This window comes from Lathyrus oleraceus, chromosome 2, assembly GCF_024323335.1.
Source record: "Lathyrus oleraceus cultivar Zhongwan6 chromosome 2, CAAS_Psat_ZW6_1.0, whole genome shotgun sequence".
NCBI lineage: Eukaryota > Viridiplantae > Streptophyta > Magnoliopsida > Fabales > Fabaceae > Lathyrus > Lathyrus oleraceus.
This window is the reverse complement of record NC_066580.1, coordinates 13,213,604-13,229,087: the sequence shown is the minus strand read 5'-3', so window position 1 is coordinate 13,229,087 and position 15,484 is coordinate 13,213,604. Positions and strand designations below refer to the sequence as shown.

Genomic DNA, 15,484 nt, shown 5'->3' with positions numbered 1-15,484 from the left:
CATTCCTGCAAGGTTGCAAGAATGTATGATTACATCAGATGATGTGGTCGATGAAGAAGGTGAGCTGGTACATTATGCTTTCTACACAGATGTCGAACTTGTCAATGCAGCTGAGGCATTGAAAGATTCGAAGTGGATGAAAGCAATGGACGAAGAGCTGTCAATCGAAGTCAACAACACTTGGTCACTTGTCGAATTGCCCCAAAATAAGAAGGCAATCGACGTGAAGTGGGTATACAAGGTGAAGTTGAATCCCAAAGGATAAGTGACTCGACACAAGGCGAGACTTGTGGCGAAAGGATTTCTTCAAAAAGAAGGAATCGACTTCGATGAAGTTTTTGCACCTGTTGCTAGGATCGAAACAATCAGGTTGGTTGTTGGTCTATCAAACATGAACAACTGGCAGATGTGCCAGATGGACGTGAAATTTTCATTCCTTAATGGCCCCTTAGAAGAAGAAATTTACGTTGCACAACCAGCTGGGTTTGTGAAACATGGTCAAAGCAAGCACATCGAAATGAGGTTCCATTATCTTCGAGAGCAGGTAGCAGATGGGAAGATGAAAGTGGAACACTGCAGAACTGAGAATCAGATTGCAGACATCATGATGAAGGGAGTGCAGGTCGAAGTGTTCAGAAGGCTAAGAGCTAAGATGAATGTAGATAACTTAGACACAATGAATTAGGCGGTGTGTTGAATTGTAATTCCTTGTGTCGAAGCAGGTTGCTCGACAGAGCAAGGAAGTGTTCAACCACCTAGTGTGTTAAGTAGTGTTAGCTATTTTGGGCTTTTATAATTTTGGGTTTTTATAGTTTTGGGCTTTTGCTTGAGGTCCAAGTTAACATAAATCTATAAATAGAGGGAGTAACCCTTATTTTCATATAGAAGTGAATAGAGTATTCACAACACTTGTAATTCACACTCTGCAGAATTTTATTACTCTTCTCCTTCATCGTTCTATACACTTTCTTTCTCCATTGTTCTTCTCTTTTCGTTGTTATTGTGTGGGTAATAACAATTTTGTTCATCAAGATTGATTGAAATTCTCCATAGGTTTTGGGGGATTTCCAACAATTACTACCACAATTTTGAAACTTTCCTCCACTCTCTCCATCTTCTTCTCTCTATTAATAACCGTTAAATCAATTTTATTTCCAAATAACTTTAATATTTATTATATATTTTTATTTATTTTATTATTCTTATTTTCTATTTTTTTCATTTATGTTTCACTTAATATCAAAATTTTATACATTTATTATTAGATATAAAAATTATTATAATTAATTAACATATAAACTATTACATTCAACTTTTTTATTACAAATGTTTTATATGCAAAATGATAATAACCCATATAAATTCTACAAATACAATTTATATATATTTGTTATTAGATATAAAAAAATTAATATATGATTAAAGATGTAGATTATTAAATTATTTTGTTAAAATTTGCTTATTTTGAGTGGTTGTATCAAATATTAATAGACGAATTTTTAAATTGAAGTTTGTTAAAATTTTGCTTATTTTGAGTTATAATGTTAGGAATATAATAACCAACTTAAAAACAATGTGAATTGGGAGGTTATAATATGAGAAATAGCCCAAGTATTTTGGAAGGTGGGTGTTTTTCAATTAGAAATTATAAAAACAAAACCACACGTCAGATTTATATTTTATTAAAAAATGATGATTTTTTTAAAATAACCATTTTTTTCAATTTAAATACTAACATAATCTATTTTTCAAATTAATTATCGAAATAATCATCTTTCATTGCTGATGCGCCAGTTGAACTGACGCATCTAATTAGCATTCAAAGGAGGCGCCGGAGTCATTGACGCATGCATGCAGCCAAGCATGTGAAGGGACCACATGCATCGGCGCATGCATGTAGGCATGTGAGTGTGCACCACATGCATTGGCGCATACATGTGCCATGTATGTGTGGCGTCTAGGGTAATGACGCATGCAAGTGTGTGCTGATCTATAAATACAATGTGTATCTCCCATAATTTTTCACACAACTTCTTACCCTCCTTCCATTTTTCTTCAACCTCCTTCAACTTTCTTTTCTTTAAAATGTCTGAATATTCATATATTCACAAGAGAAATGCCGATTTAATCTTTTCAATAGTGCAGCCTCCAAAAAAGATTCGACTTTGGAATATAGAAACGTTCGAACGTCTTAATGGGACGTTGAGTCGTTGGTTAGATGGAGAAATTACAGAGGGTGAAAGGATAAGAAGAATTCAATGGCTTGAGTCAACGTTTAACCAAAATGGAGATGTTCGTGTATGGATGGATATTAAGACTGACAGAGACGTTCACAGGATGGTGTATACTATGTTCAAAATTGTTTTGATGGTTGTAATTGCATAGTTATGTTGTTGTAATGACATAGTTATGTTGTTTATGTGTTATATTTGTTAGTGATGATATTTTATTTATTGTAGTTTGTTGTGTTGTTGTTTAAGTGTTGCTTATGTGTTGTATGTGTTGTATTTGTTTATGATGGTATTTCCTCACAAAATTATCATATGAAATGAATGTTGTTTTTAATATAAAGCAAAAGAGTTACAATTAAAATTATCTTGTTGTGCTTGTTCCAACACTGTGACAGTTAGTACGATTATGACCGGGATGACGACATGAACTACATAATCTAACCATTTTGTTCGCCGTATCCATTTCGTTTCGAATACGGGTGCTGTTTGGGCGACCCTTTTTCTTTCTTCGCATTATTTCATTATGCCAGAGAATGTCCCCTTGATATGCATGCAAGTAATCCTCTTTTTCTACCACTGAAAAGCTAATGGAATATTGTCGATCCACCTTACTGCATATGCATTTTACAATTTCATGTCTTCGTGGTAGTGTTTGAAAGAAGATTCTGTTAATGCATACCCTACGTTTACAACCTTCTTCCGCAATGTTTTGTCTTTGATCTCTCGCATGAAATTTTGAGCGATATGTCGAATACAGTAGACATGCATCGACGGAGGATCCTGCCAGCCATTATCAATGTTTTTGTAGGCACTCACTATTGAAGGGTGTCGGTCTGAGATCAAACATAAGTTAGGCTGAGGAGCAATGTGCAATTAGAGATTTTTTAGGAAAAAACACCATCCCTCAGCAGTCTCCCCTTCAACTAGGGAAAAAGCGATTAGAAAAAGGTTGTTGTTGCCATCTTGTGCCACTGTCATCAGTAGCGTTCCTTTATATTTCCCATATAACAATGTACCATCAATTTGTATAATAAGTTTATAGAAAGCAAAATCTTTGATGCATGATTGATACGCCTAGTAGAGTCGATGGAATATTCCATTACCAATAGTAGAAGTCTCGTCGGGGGTATACGCCAACAATGTTTCTTAATTGACAATAGTCCCTGGAGCATAATTTTTAAGAGCCACCAAGTATTTAGGAAGTTGTTTGTAAGACTCATCCCAATTGCCAAACACTTTTTCAACCGCCTTAGTCCTAGCTATACAAGCCTTCCTATATAATGGAGTATAGTTGTATTGTGTTACAATATGCGAGATTATTGTACTCACCTTTAAAGACGGATTGCCGCTAATGATAGACCAAATTTCCTCACATATTAATTGAGAGTTGACTTTGCGACGGTCTTTCATTGGGTTCGTGATTAAGCATGTGTGAACTGAACCCATAGAACCAATCTCCCAATAATCACTCCTCTTCCGGTAAGATGCTGACAATCGGAATAGGCAGAGCTCATTTCGATAATAAATCTTATACCTCGTTGCATTAGTTCGATCAATCCTATAATCAACTAATAAGTCCATGTGATACTTTTTAATGGCTCTAACACAGTCTTCTTTTGTGTGAAATATGTCTCCTTCTTTCAATTATCCTTGAATTTGCACATAAGGATTGTAAAATATATCTGACGAAGGTTCATCGACACCCAAATTCAATCTTATCATGTGTTGAGGTGGACAATATACATGACTAGCTGGTAATAACTCTTCTTCTTCTTCTTCATCATTCACAATTGAATCAACCAATAACTCAACTTCTTCTTCCTCGTCAACAACATTGACTTCAACTTGTTCGTCGTCATCAGTTTTATAAAACACTTGTGATAGATCAATGAACTGAGACACTTGATGTTGTTGTGTTAATATATATAACTTTATATCATTGTACCCAGATTGTTCATGACTGAGAAACATATGGTGAACATCATCATCATCTCGAATCTTCAACTGATAAAACTTTACTTGGTTGTCTGCAAAGAACACCAGATTTTTCTAGATGATTTGTCCCGCTTGACTGCACTGCAATTTATTTTCTATTCTTTGTTTCAAATGTGAAAAATTTGATCGTAGATTTATTGTAAATCGAGTTACTTGTGTGTTGCAAAAACAAAAACTGAATAAGTGACACTCAAATATTTCACCATCGGTATGGGCACTGATCAAGTAATGTGGTAATGAAGACATATTTTTAAAATGTAAGTTTAGTGTTTGATGGTGAGTGCATTGATCACATATTAACATGCAGTTAAATAGGATAGATGGTGATGACAACGCATGCAAAAGACAATGTACTGACCGCGTAAAGAATCTGTAGGATTCCATACAAAGACAAGACAAGACAAACACCCTTACCAATGGAGCCTGCAAGATTCTTCTGCCCTAATAAGCCAAGGCATGCGCCTGCATGATTCTCTACAAAGATACTTCTTCCCTAACAAGACAAGGCAAACACCCTTATCAATGGCGCATAAAGAAACCCATGCGCCCTCTTCATTGGTGCCTACTCCCATGCATGCTTAAACACAAGGCATGCACCCTTACCTTTGGCGCCTACTCCCATGCATGCAAAAGTAAAAGGCATGTGCCCTTCCAAATGGCGCCTACACTTATACATCACATGCTGCAACTTGTCAACCTATCTCATATATAAATATTGCAACAACTCACAACACTCAACACTCAACATCTGTAACACTCAATACCTACAACACTCAACCTCACTGCAACATTCAATACCTACAACACTCAATACCTACAACACTCAATACCTACATTTTAAAAAAATAACAATAATGGAAATACGTGGTTTTCATTTTATTTATAACTTTCTATTGATATTTTATTCCTCCCCTTTCCTTTTTCTTTTGTCTTTCCTTTTCAATATCTCTCAAATATCACATCTCATAACAATAACAATTATGTTTTTGTAGTTTTTATTCATCTTTACGTAATTTAAATATGGTTTCCAATATCACCGCGGTTGATGATATTGTTTATGGAAAAATTAATTGGAAAATACACGTTCGTGTAATTAGTATTTGGAAAGTTCCTGAATACAACAATCCATAAGAAACTTTCGGTATTGAGTTGCTCCTCCTAGATGAAAAGGTATATCAATATGATTTTTATAAAAAAATCGTAGTTTCTTTAATTATAATTTAAATCTCAAAAAATATTTTGTTTCTTCATCTTAGTTGTCAAAGATTCAAGCTTCTATAAAGAAGGATATCAAACATCATGGAAAATCTATTGAGTTACGGGTTGTTTATACCATAGAATTTTTTTTGGTCTTAATGAATAACGTGGAAAAGTATAAGTCAACAACTCATAAATACTGACTTACTTTCATTGAAAGCACTATATTACAGAAAAATACTTCTAACAAAATTCCTCAAAATCATTTCGATTTCACAAAATTCGCAGAAATTCTCATGGCTGGCAGTGACAACGGTCTTTTGATGGTTAGACTTTTTTCTAACTTTATACATATAATATTAATTTTTAATTTAATTTTTAGTTACATTTTATTTTATCTATTCTAATTTTACTATTATAAGTATTATTTCTTTGTAGATGTGATTGGACATGTGGTTGAAAAGGCTGATATTAAAGAAGTTGAATCAAAAGGAAAAAAAGATCAAAGTGATGGATTTAACTCTTCAAGATCTTGAGTAAGTATAATTAGCATTAATAAATTAAAATTATTTTTGTTAACATGTTGACAAAAAATTTCTGTATAGGGCCATTTGGCTGAAAAAATGAACAATTATTTGAAAAATGAAAAAGAATTTTCTATAGTAGTTATTATGTTTCTATGCTGGCTTAAAATATTTGGTGGTACCTATTATATGATTTTGATTAATATTATTATGGTTTTTACAAAATACATTTCTTTATTTTGTTATTATACGATTGGATATTTTATTGTAATTCAAATTATTAGGTCAATCGGGAATAGCTCCGTCTTCAATGAAACTAAATTGCAATGAAACTAAATTGCTTGTCAATTCTAACTTTGAAGAATGTTCTGACTACAAGAAAAAATATGTACTTCTTTATCATTTATTGGAGACAAACTTATAGACTTTATGAAATTGTGATATTTGATTATTTGTTATATATTACCTCTGTTTTTTATTATAAGTTGTTTTAAAAAAATATTTTGTACTATAATATAAGTCGTTTTATAATATCAATAAATTATTAATGTTATTTTTTTTATTATATCCTTATATATTTATTATTCTCTCTTTTCAATTATGTCAAATTGTCTTTTCAATATAATTAATAAATAACAGTTTTATAAAATTCTTCATAATTTCTCTTTTTTTATACCACAATTATTATATTTTTTAATATCGGTGAAAAGTAAAAAACGATTTATAATAAAAAACGGATGGAGTAATATATGAATAACATGTTTGAAATCAGAAATATGTCTTTGACTCGAGAACTTAGTCAGATGATCGAAAAATCTTCAATATCTTTGTATGACCTTCTACTCCAAACTAAAAATATGAATATTTTTGATATCATTCAAACTAAACAGGTCTTATTTTAATTTTATATATGTGGATTACTTCTTTTTACATTAATTATATTATACTTTCCTAATAACTAATTATTATAATTTAATATTCTAAATTTATGCAGAAAGGTACTATGATTCATGTTTTTATATTATTAACATTTACTCTATTTTTAATATTAATTTATTAAGCATCCATCATCATCATCATCATCATCATCATCATCATCATGTTTTAAGGTGGATATCGATGTTTTAGATGAGGGTGGATCAACTACCTTTGTTTTGTTTGACATAGTTCTTCCACACTATTTAGGAAAAAGTGCAAAAGAACTATTGAATTCAATGACTAAGGTAATTTTTTAATTTTTTATATATTTAAATGTTTTAGATTCTATTTTAGAAATGAATAACTTTTTTAATTGGTTACTTATATATTTCAATAATAGGAGAATGTTGTAGAGGATTATCCATCCGAAATTGACACATATACGAAACAAGGAGATGTTTTTTAAATTGGAAATAACAAAAATGCAGAGCAATTGTTTTATACATATGCAGTCAAAAAGATGTCTGATGATATTGAAATCATCCATGAATTTAAAAAGAAATATTATAATGATGGTAAAATTACTTCTGAAATCGATGAGGAAGATGTTGATGTCAATATTGAGGGAAATTCTAGCAAAATATTAAATAAATACTTTATTTATTAATTACAAATATAATTAACTTTAATATTTTTTATATATCTTATTAAATATTTTTGTTTGCAGATTAAAATTAATGAAGATAAAACTTTTGTTCATAAGTCTTTAAAGAAGAGAAGTGCAGACTCTTATGTGACATATGTTAAGACTAATTGCGTAACTAAATCGCCAAGCTCTAAAAAAACTTGTGACAGTTAAACAAAAATCTGAAGACTGAATATTTTTAGGGTAGACTAATTAGTTTCATTCAATTCATTTCTTTAAAATTTTATTTGTTTTAGTATTTAGTATTTTTAGTAATTTGTATTTTAATGATTACATCTATTAATGATTAATGATCATATATACTAATTTATATTTTAACTATTTTGATAAAAGAATTATAACTAAATAAAACAAATTTCTCAATCATTTTTCAATTATTTTCAAAATTTGATTGTTCATCACATTTACTTCCAATAAAAAATGGTCAGATATGCAGAGAGTCGTAACAAATATGGGATTTAGTAGGTAGAATTTTTAAGATTAAACTTGATCACATGATAAAGGATATAAGAAAGGGAAACATGTTTGAAAAAGTTAAATCAGATATTTATTAATTAATCATTACATTACTTATACTTTAGAATCAAATTTATGTATTATTATTAATTTTATTTATTATCGGTCATTTTGTATTATTCAATATCAAATATTAATCATGTTTTTAATGTGCAGTGATATATACAATTGAGTTTCAAAAGCTTGGATTACCTCATGCCCACATCTTGATCTTTCTTTATCCGCAATTTCGACATCCACACCCTCATGATATTGACAAGATAATATCCGCTGAACTATCTTATGAACAAATTGAACTTGAATTGTTTAAAATTGTGTCCACTCTTATGATTCATGGTCCATGCAGAGTGCAAAATAAAAAAAATTCATGTATGCAAAATGGGAAGTGTACTAAGTTTTTCCCTAAAAAGTTTCTTGAAAACACCACCATTGATTCAAAAGGATATCCAGTGTACAGACAGAGGGATAATGGTATATTTATTAAAAAAGGTGACTCATTCATTGATAACAGATTTGTTGTATAATATAATAAGTATCTTTTGTTGAAATACAATGCACACATAAATGTTGAGTGGTATAATCAATCGCATTCCATAAAATACCTCTTCAAGTATGTTAACAAAGGTTATGATCGAATTACAACAACATTTTATAATGGTGATATTGATCAAGAGAAAATATGTTTGTTTGATGAAATTAAATTGTATTGTGATTGTAGATATTTGTTAGCGTGTGAGGCAACATGGAGAATTTTTGCTTTTGACATTAATTATAAAGAACCGTCAGTTGAAAGATTGTCTTTTCATTTGGAAAATTAACAAATTGTTACCTTCTCAGATCATGAGAGAATTGATCATGTGGTGAATAAAGAAAAATCTCATCATTCTAAATTTTTGGCATGGATGGATGCCAATAGAAAATATCTTGAAGCAAAGGAGCTTACATATAGTGATTTTCCTTTTAAATTTGTTTGGAATCAACGAGAACATTAATGATATCCAAGAAAAAAAGGATTTTAAATCGGAAGACTATATTTTGTTCATCGAGGGAGTGGTCAATTGTATTATTTGAATTATTGTAAAGGTCCGACATCTTTTGAAGATATAAAGACAGTCAACAATGTGGTACTCAACACTTTTAAAGATGTTCGCTATGCAAGGGGTCTTATAGATGATGAGAGAGAATATATTGATGCTATTATTGAAGCATCTTATTAGGGAACAAGTATCTTTTTAAGAAAGATGTTCGCAACTTTATTATTGTCAAATTAAATGACAAGTCCGAAATTTACTTGGAATAATATTTGACAATATTTAAGTGATGACATTTTGCATAGACAACGCCGCCTTTTACAATTTCCCGTTAATCAACTTATCTTTATTTTTATGTTTTAAAATTACATTGTATTAATTTATTGACATAAATTATATTTAGTTATTATTATGTACATCTTATTATTCATTATTTTTTATAGATTTAGTTTTGTCCGAAGATGAATTAAAGAATTTAACTTTGATGGAGATAGAATTAATGTTGCATGACAACAACAAAGGCTTGAAGATTTCCCAAATATGCCTCAAGCAAACATGTCTTTGATTTCTACAACTCATAATCGCCTTATTTATGACGAGCTTAATTATGATCGCCAAAGTCTACATTTAGAGCACCGAACATTAACTTCCACAATGTCTAAAGAACAAATGAACATATATGGCACAATCATAAGTAGCGTGAATGATAATCGTGGCAGACTTTTTTTTCCTATATGACTATGGTGGAACCGGTAAGACATTCATCTGGAGGGCGATTTCTGCTGCAATTAGATCAAAGGGAGATATTGTTTTGACAGTGGCCTCGAGTGGAATATCATCATTACTTATTTCTGATGGAAGGACAACCCATTCAAGATTCTCCATACCAATAAACATCATTGAGAATTTACGCGCCGTATTAAGCCAGGTGATCATTTAGCTGAATTAATTGTTAAGTCAAAATTTATTATTTGGGATGAAGCTCTTATGGTTCATAAACATTTCTTTGAAGCGGTTGATAAATCATTTAGGGATATACTTAGAGCCTCTAATCCAAGAAGTATGAATCTTCCCTTTGGAGGAAAAGTTGTTGTCTTGGACGGTGATTTCAGGTAAATTCTTCTTGTTATTCAAAAAGGGACGAGACAAGATATTGTACATGCTAGCATTAACTCTTCATACCTTTGACAATTTTGTCGAGTCTTAATATTGACAAAAAATATGAGACTCCAATCTACATCTTTGTGTTCGGATCTCAATGACGTAAAAGACTTCTCGAGTTGGATTTTAAAAGTTGGTGATGGGAACATCAAAGAAAATAATGATGATGAAAATGAAATTACAATACCAGATGACTTGCTAATTAAGAATCCAAGCAACCCTATTGCTTCAATTGTTGATACCACATATCCATCACTCTTGGATAATATGAATGATCCTTCTTGTTTTCAGAATAGGACAATCTTAGCACCTACAAATGATATTGTTGATACATTGAACAACTACATTATGACTTTGAAACATACTTAAGTGCTGATAGCCCATGTTCATTTGGTGAAAACAATAATAGTCTTGATGATATTCATACTCCTGAATTTTTTAACACCATTAACTCTTCCGGTCTACCAACACATGAGTTAAGACTAAAAATTGGTGTTCCAGTAATGTTGTTGAGAAATATTGATCAACAATCAGGTTTATGTAATGGAACTTGACTTATAATTACACAGATGGAAACTTATATACTGGAGGCAAAAGTCATATCACAAAGTAGTATTGCACAAAAGGTTTATATCCCAAGATTGTCTTTGACTCCATCTGACCCAAGAATTCCCTTCACATTTCAACGTAAATAATTTCTTATTGTTGTCTCATTTGCTATGACTATCAATAAGAGTCAAGGTCAATCTATTCAAAATATTGGTATATATCTTCTAAAACCTGAATTTTTACATGGTCAATTATTGTTTCACGTGTAACTTCGCGTGATGAGTTGAAGTTGCTTATATGCAATGATGAAAGTCATGTCTCCAACAAAACTTACAACGTAGTTTATAAAAAAACTTTCAAAATTTGAGATAGATCAGATTTACATATAGATATTACTATTTATTATGATATTATTTTAGTTTTTCTTTTACGATTATAAATCAGATTATAAAACAAACAATATTATTTATTTTTTATTCTTTCATCATGCAATGTAATATGATTATGGCTCATATTAATGTTAATTTATTTAATTAATTACTTATTAAATTATCATTAACATAATTTACTTTGCGTGCATCGGGTGCAATTAATAGTATATGTAATTTGTTAAACTTTCTTACTAGTTATCTTTTCTATTTATTCAATTGGATTTAATCCATAATATATGTAATTTGGTACTGTTTTATTAAATTGAATTGTACAAATATTGTTGACAAACCAATTATAACTATTTATTTATTTATATGATAACCATAAAACATATCCACCTTATACTATTATCGGTATTCTATTTTATTAATTATCAATGCCATTAGATTTCTTGTGATTTCCCACAGACATGTCTCTATAATATATTAGCAAAATTAAAAGAAGCTTTTAAAATTAGTAAAAGGGAAAAAACTTGTGAACTCTACGAAATATAATAAACACAAGAATACATAAAGACATAAAAAATAGTATGAATGTCATTTATTGTATTGATATTTTACTTATTTTTAACTGTTATAAAATTTATAATATTAGAAACATGTTTTTTTACGTATTTAAATATGAAAATATGATTGAGGAAAATATTTTTATTAATTTTGTTAATAAATAAATATAAATGTGCACATTTTTATATTATGATTATATTAAATTTGTGTGCGATTTAAATCGAAACTCTACAAATATATCTTTTGAATGGAGGCGTTAATATTATTTATTTTTATTATACTTATATGAAATTTTTTTGAATGGTGACATTAATATAATTTATATTTATGCTTTATTTGATTCTAAATCGGATTAATGCATTTAAATTCAATTAATATTAATTAGTTATATTTTGTTGTAGAGTACTCCCTAAGATCACAATTACAAAAAAAATTCTCCTGTTTCAAAATAAATGTTAAAAATTAAAAATTATTTGGGTCAAAATAAGAGTCGTTTTTAGTTTTTAATGTAATTTTAGTTTTTTATCTTTCAATTTTATTCTTTAATTAATATTTTTAATTTATTTTTCACATTACATTAATGATAATAATTTGTTAAAATTGATATTGTCTTTATTTCATTTATCATAATTTTTTTAATCTACATAAAAATGTTAATTATGACATTTATTTTGAGTGGAATAATTAATTTCACATTAATTTTGTATATTTCATAAAATATATTATAGTATTCTTAGTGATATATAATGAATAAACTAAATAAAATACATTTTAATTAAAATAAAATAAAAACATTAATAGCTTACAAATTTGTAAATTTTATTTATAATATTTACTTAGATTTAAGTTTTTTTTATAATACTGATCGGAGAGAGAATGTGTCGCATTAAATTTCTCAATTATTTTGAAGGTTAGTATTATCTTACTATTGCTATAATATATTATGGACTATATTATAATAGAGACTATAAAGTCTTATTTTTTGTTTCAATTATGTATTATAGATTATATTTTTCAAATTATTTGAGATTTTGGAAATTTCATGCAATTTAACGGTGGTAACTAATTTTACATGAAAATAGAGGTTATATGTAAATTTTAAAAATTTACTTTGTTAAGGATATAGAAAAATAAAATTAAAATAATTTTAAAAAAAAGAATAATAAATAGTAGACAATAAAAAAAGATGAGCAATTACATAGATAGGGGATGAGAATATGTTAAATAGATTATATTTTAACATATAAATATATTGTCATTGTTTGTAAGTTTTTTGGCATAGATTCATAAAAAAATAACAAGTATTCATGGATTGGGAAATTATTTATGTACTGGTCAAAGATACAAGTGTGTGTTCCTCTTGTAAGGGAAGAGATACTGAGAGGTCTTTATAGATATATTACACTGTATTGTGGTTAGAGCTTTCCCACGACGACAACAAGCCCTATACAATGGTGTTTTGTGGTGGTTTTAGGAGTCCTTCTCACGTGAGGTGATAGGCTTTGTTGATGGATGATGTGCTTGTAGTAAGCGATATCTGTTGTGATCTGACTAAGCGTTATACTTAAGGTGTAATGAATCGTCCTTCCTCCTACGAATGAGGTGTATTTATAAAGACCTCTAGGGCCTAGGGTTCTCTTGGGAAAGGTCATCTCAAATGGTCAGTTAATTACCCTGACTTGTCTCTGCCCCATAAACGTCTTTTTCCACGCTTCCCGTGACTGGGTGATAGGAAGACCTTGGTGGTTAGGAGATGCCTCCCTCTGGGAACATGTTATCGTCGTCTCTCATTAGGCGTCCTACAATCATTTCCCTAATATATTTATTTCACAAATATAACATTACATAGTCCCTCAAGCATGAGACCTTCTGATAGAGGACAAGGTGTTTTTTAAGATCGAGATTCAGGGGAGTTGTCATACCCCAATTTTATACCATATTTTTTATCTACTTTAAGTCAAGTATCACCTCATTTGAAAATGATCTTAAGAAAGTGTTCTTAGAAAGATTTTTTCCTTCCTTAAGAGTTGCTTCGATCAGAAAAGAAATATGTGACATTATATTGATTGATAGAGAATCTTTGAATGAGTACTATGAGAGATTCAAGAAACTAGTGTCTAGATTTCCCCAACACAAGATTAGCGAATAACTGCTTATCCAATATTTTTATAAAGTATGCTACCTATGAATAGAACCATCTTAGGTGCTTCTAGTGTCAGAGCACTTGTCGATAAGACCCCAAATGCGACAAAAGCTTTAATTGTGAATATGTCACTTAACTTTCAGCAATTCACAACCAGAAATAATCCAACGATACTAAAAAGATGAGTGAATGAGATTCAAGATTATTCTACTTCCAACAAAAATCTAGAGAAATGTCATGATGATCTTACTTAATCGGTGAAACAATTAGCAGTAGGAAAAACTCAAATATTAAGGGTTTGTGGTATTTTCACTTCTTCTAAGCATCCAACAAATTCATTTCCTACCTTACATGATTCTCCAAATTTTAATTTTCCTAAAGCATATACAATAAACATATACAAATTCTCAACCCACTATGATATGTACAATAAACCTAATTTTTTCACTAATAGGTACCACCAAAGTTGGAAAAAGCATGCAAATATGAAATATGCAAATTTGTTTGCATATGGAGTACTCTTCATCATATTGTTCTCTTCTTCGGCTTGAGGACATTTCTTAACCAATAGATTAATGTTGTGACGCAAATGAGTGTTGAAGATTGTCGCATCACGCGAAAAACCGGCGGGAAAACAAGAACAACAGAGCCGCCACCGTGCGTTATTTATCCCAAAAGAGGGAAAGGAAACGCTCAGAGTAAACCTAGGAAAGAACGTGGTCTCGCGACCAAAGAGAATGGGATCGGGAGTCGGTTATGCGAAGGGAAGGTATTAGCACCCCTACGCATCCGTCGTACTCGACGGGATCCACGCACAATAGAAAGGAAAATGGTTGCTAAAACACTGCTCACGCACACACACACTGGCTGAAAGAGACACAAGAAAACAAACTGAAACTGACTCGGCAGGATACCGCATCCTGGGCCTACTTAGTCTATCAGGCATAGACATCAGAGTCGAAGTAGTTCGGACTGGGGAAACGACACATGCTCGCTAGGATATCGCATCCTATGCATACGTATCTCCTTGGACGAAGGAGAATCAGAGCATTTGTAGCTCGGCTGACACGCACACAGACAAACACTGGCAAAGGCAAACGTGGAGCCTGACTGCCAATCACTGGACTTACATCAGCATCCGAACCAAACACACACAAGAAAGCAAACGTGGAGCCCGAATGCCAATTACTGGACTTACATCAGCATCCGAACCAAACATACGCACACTGGAACCTAACTGCCACTCGATGGACTTACATCAGCTTCCAAGCACACAACAAGACAAAACAAAGACACAGGCGCCCGGAGAGATCAGCTCATCTCCTGCCTACGTACCTCATCTGGTATGAGGATCAGGGCGACGTAGTTCCCCTACGGAGGGATACAGGACTAGCCTAACCAGATAACAGAGGGAGACACAACACTAGGGAGACTACGACTCGAGCCTAGATGTTATCATGCAAAATCATCCCTAAGTTAAGGTTTCTAGCTAACTTGCACAGGAAGCAAGCCTATCCTAAACATGACTTGCACAGGAAGCAAGCCACACACACAGTTAACTTGCACAGGGAGCAA

At 31.1% G+C, this 15,484-nt stretch overlaps 1 pseudogene; it reads left to right on the top strand.

Annotated features, from left to right (window-relative positions):
- The first annotated feature begins 6,696 nt into the window (after positions 1 to 6,696).
- LOC127121649 (uncharacterized) lies at positions 6,697 to 11,195 on the top strand (annotated as a pseudogene).
- Positions 11,196 to 15,484: the final 4,289 nt, after the last annotated feature.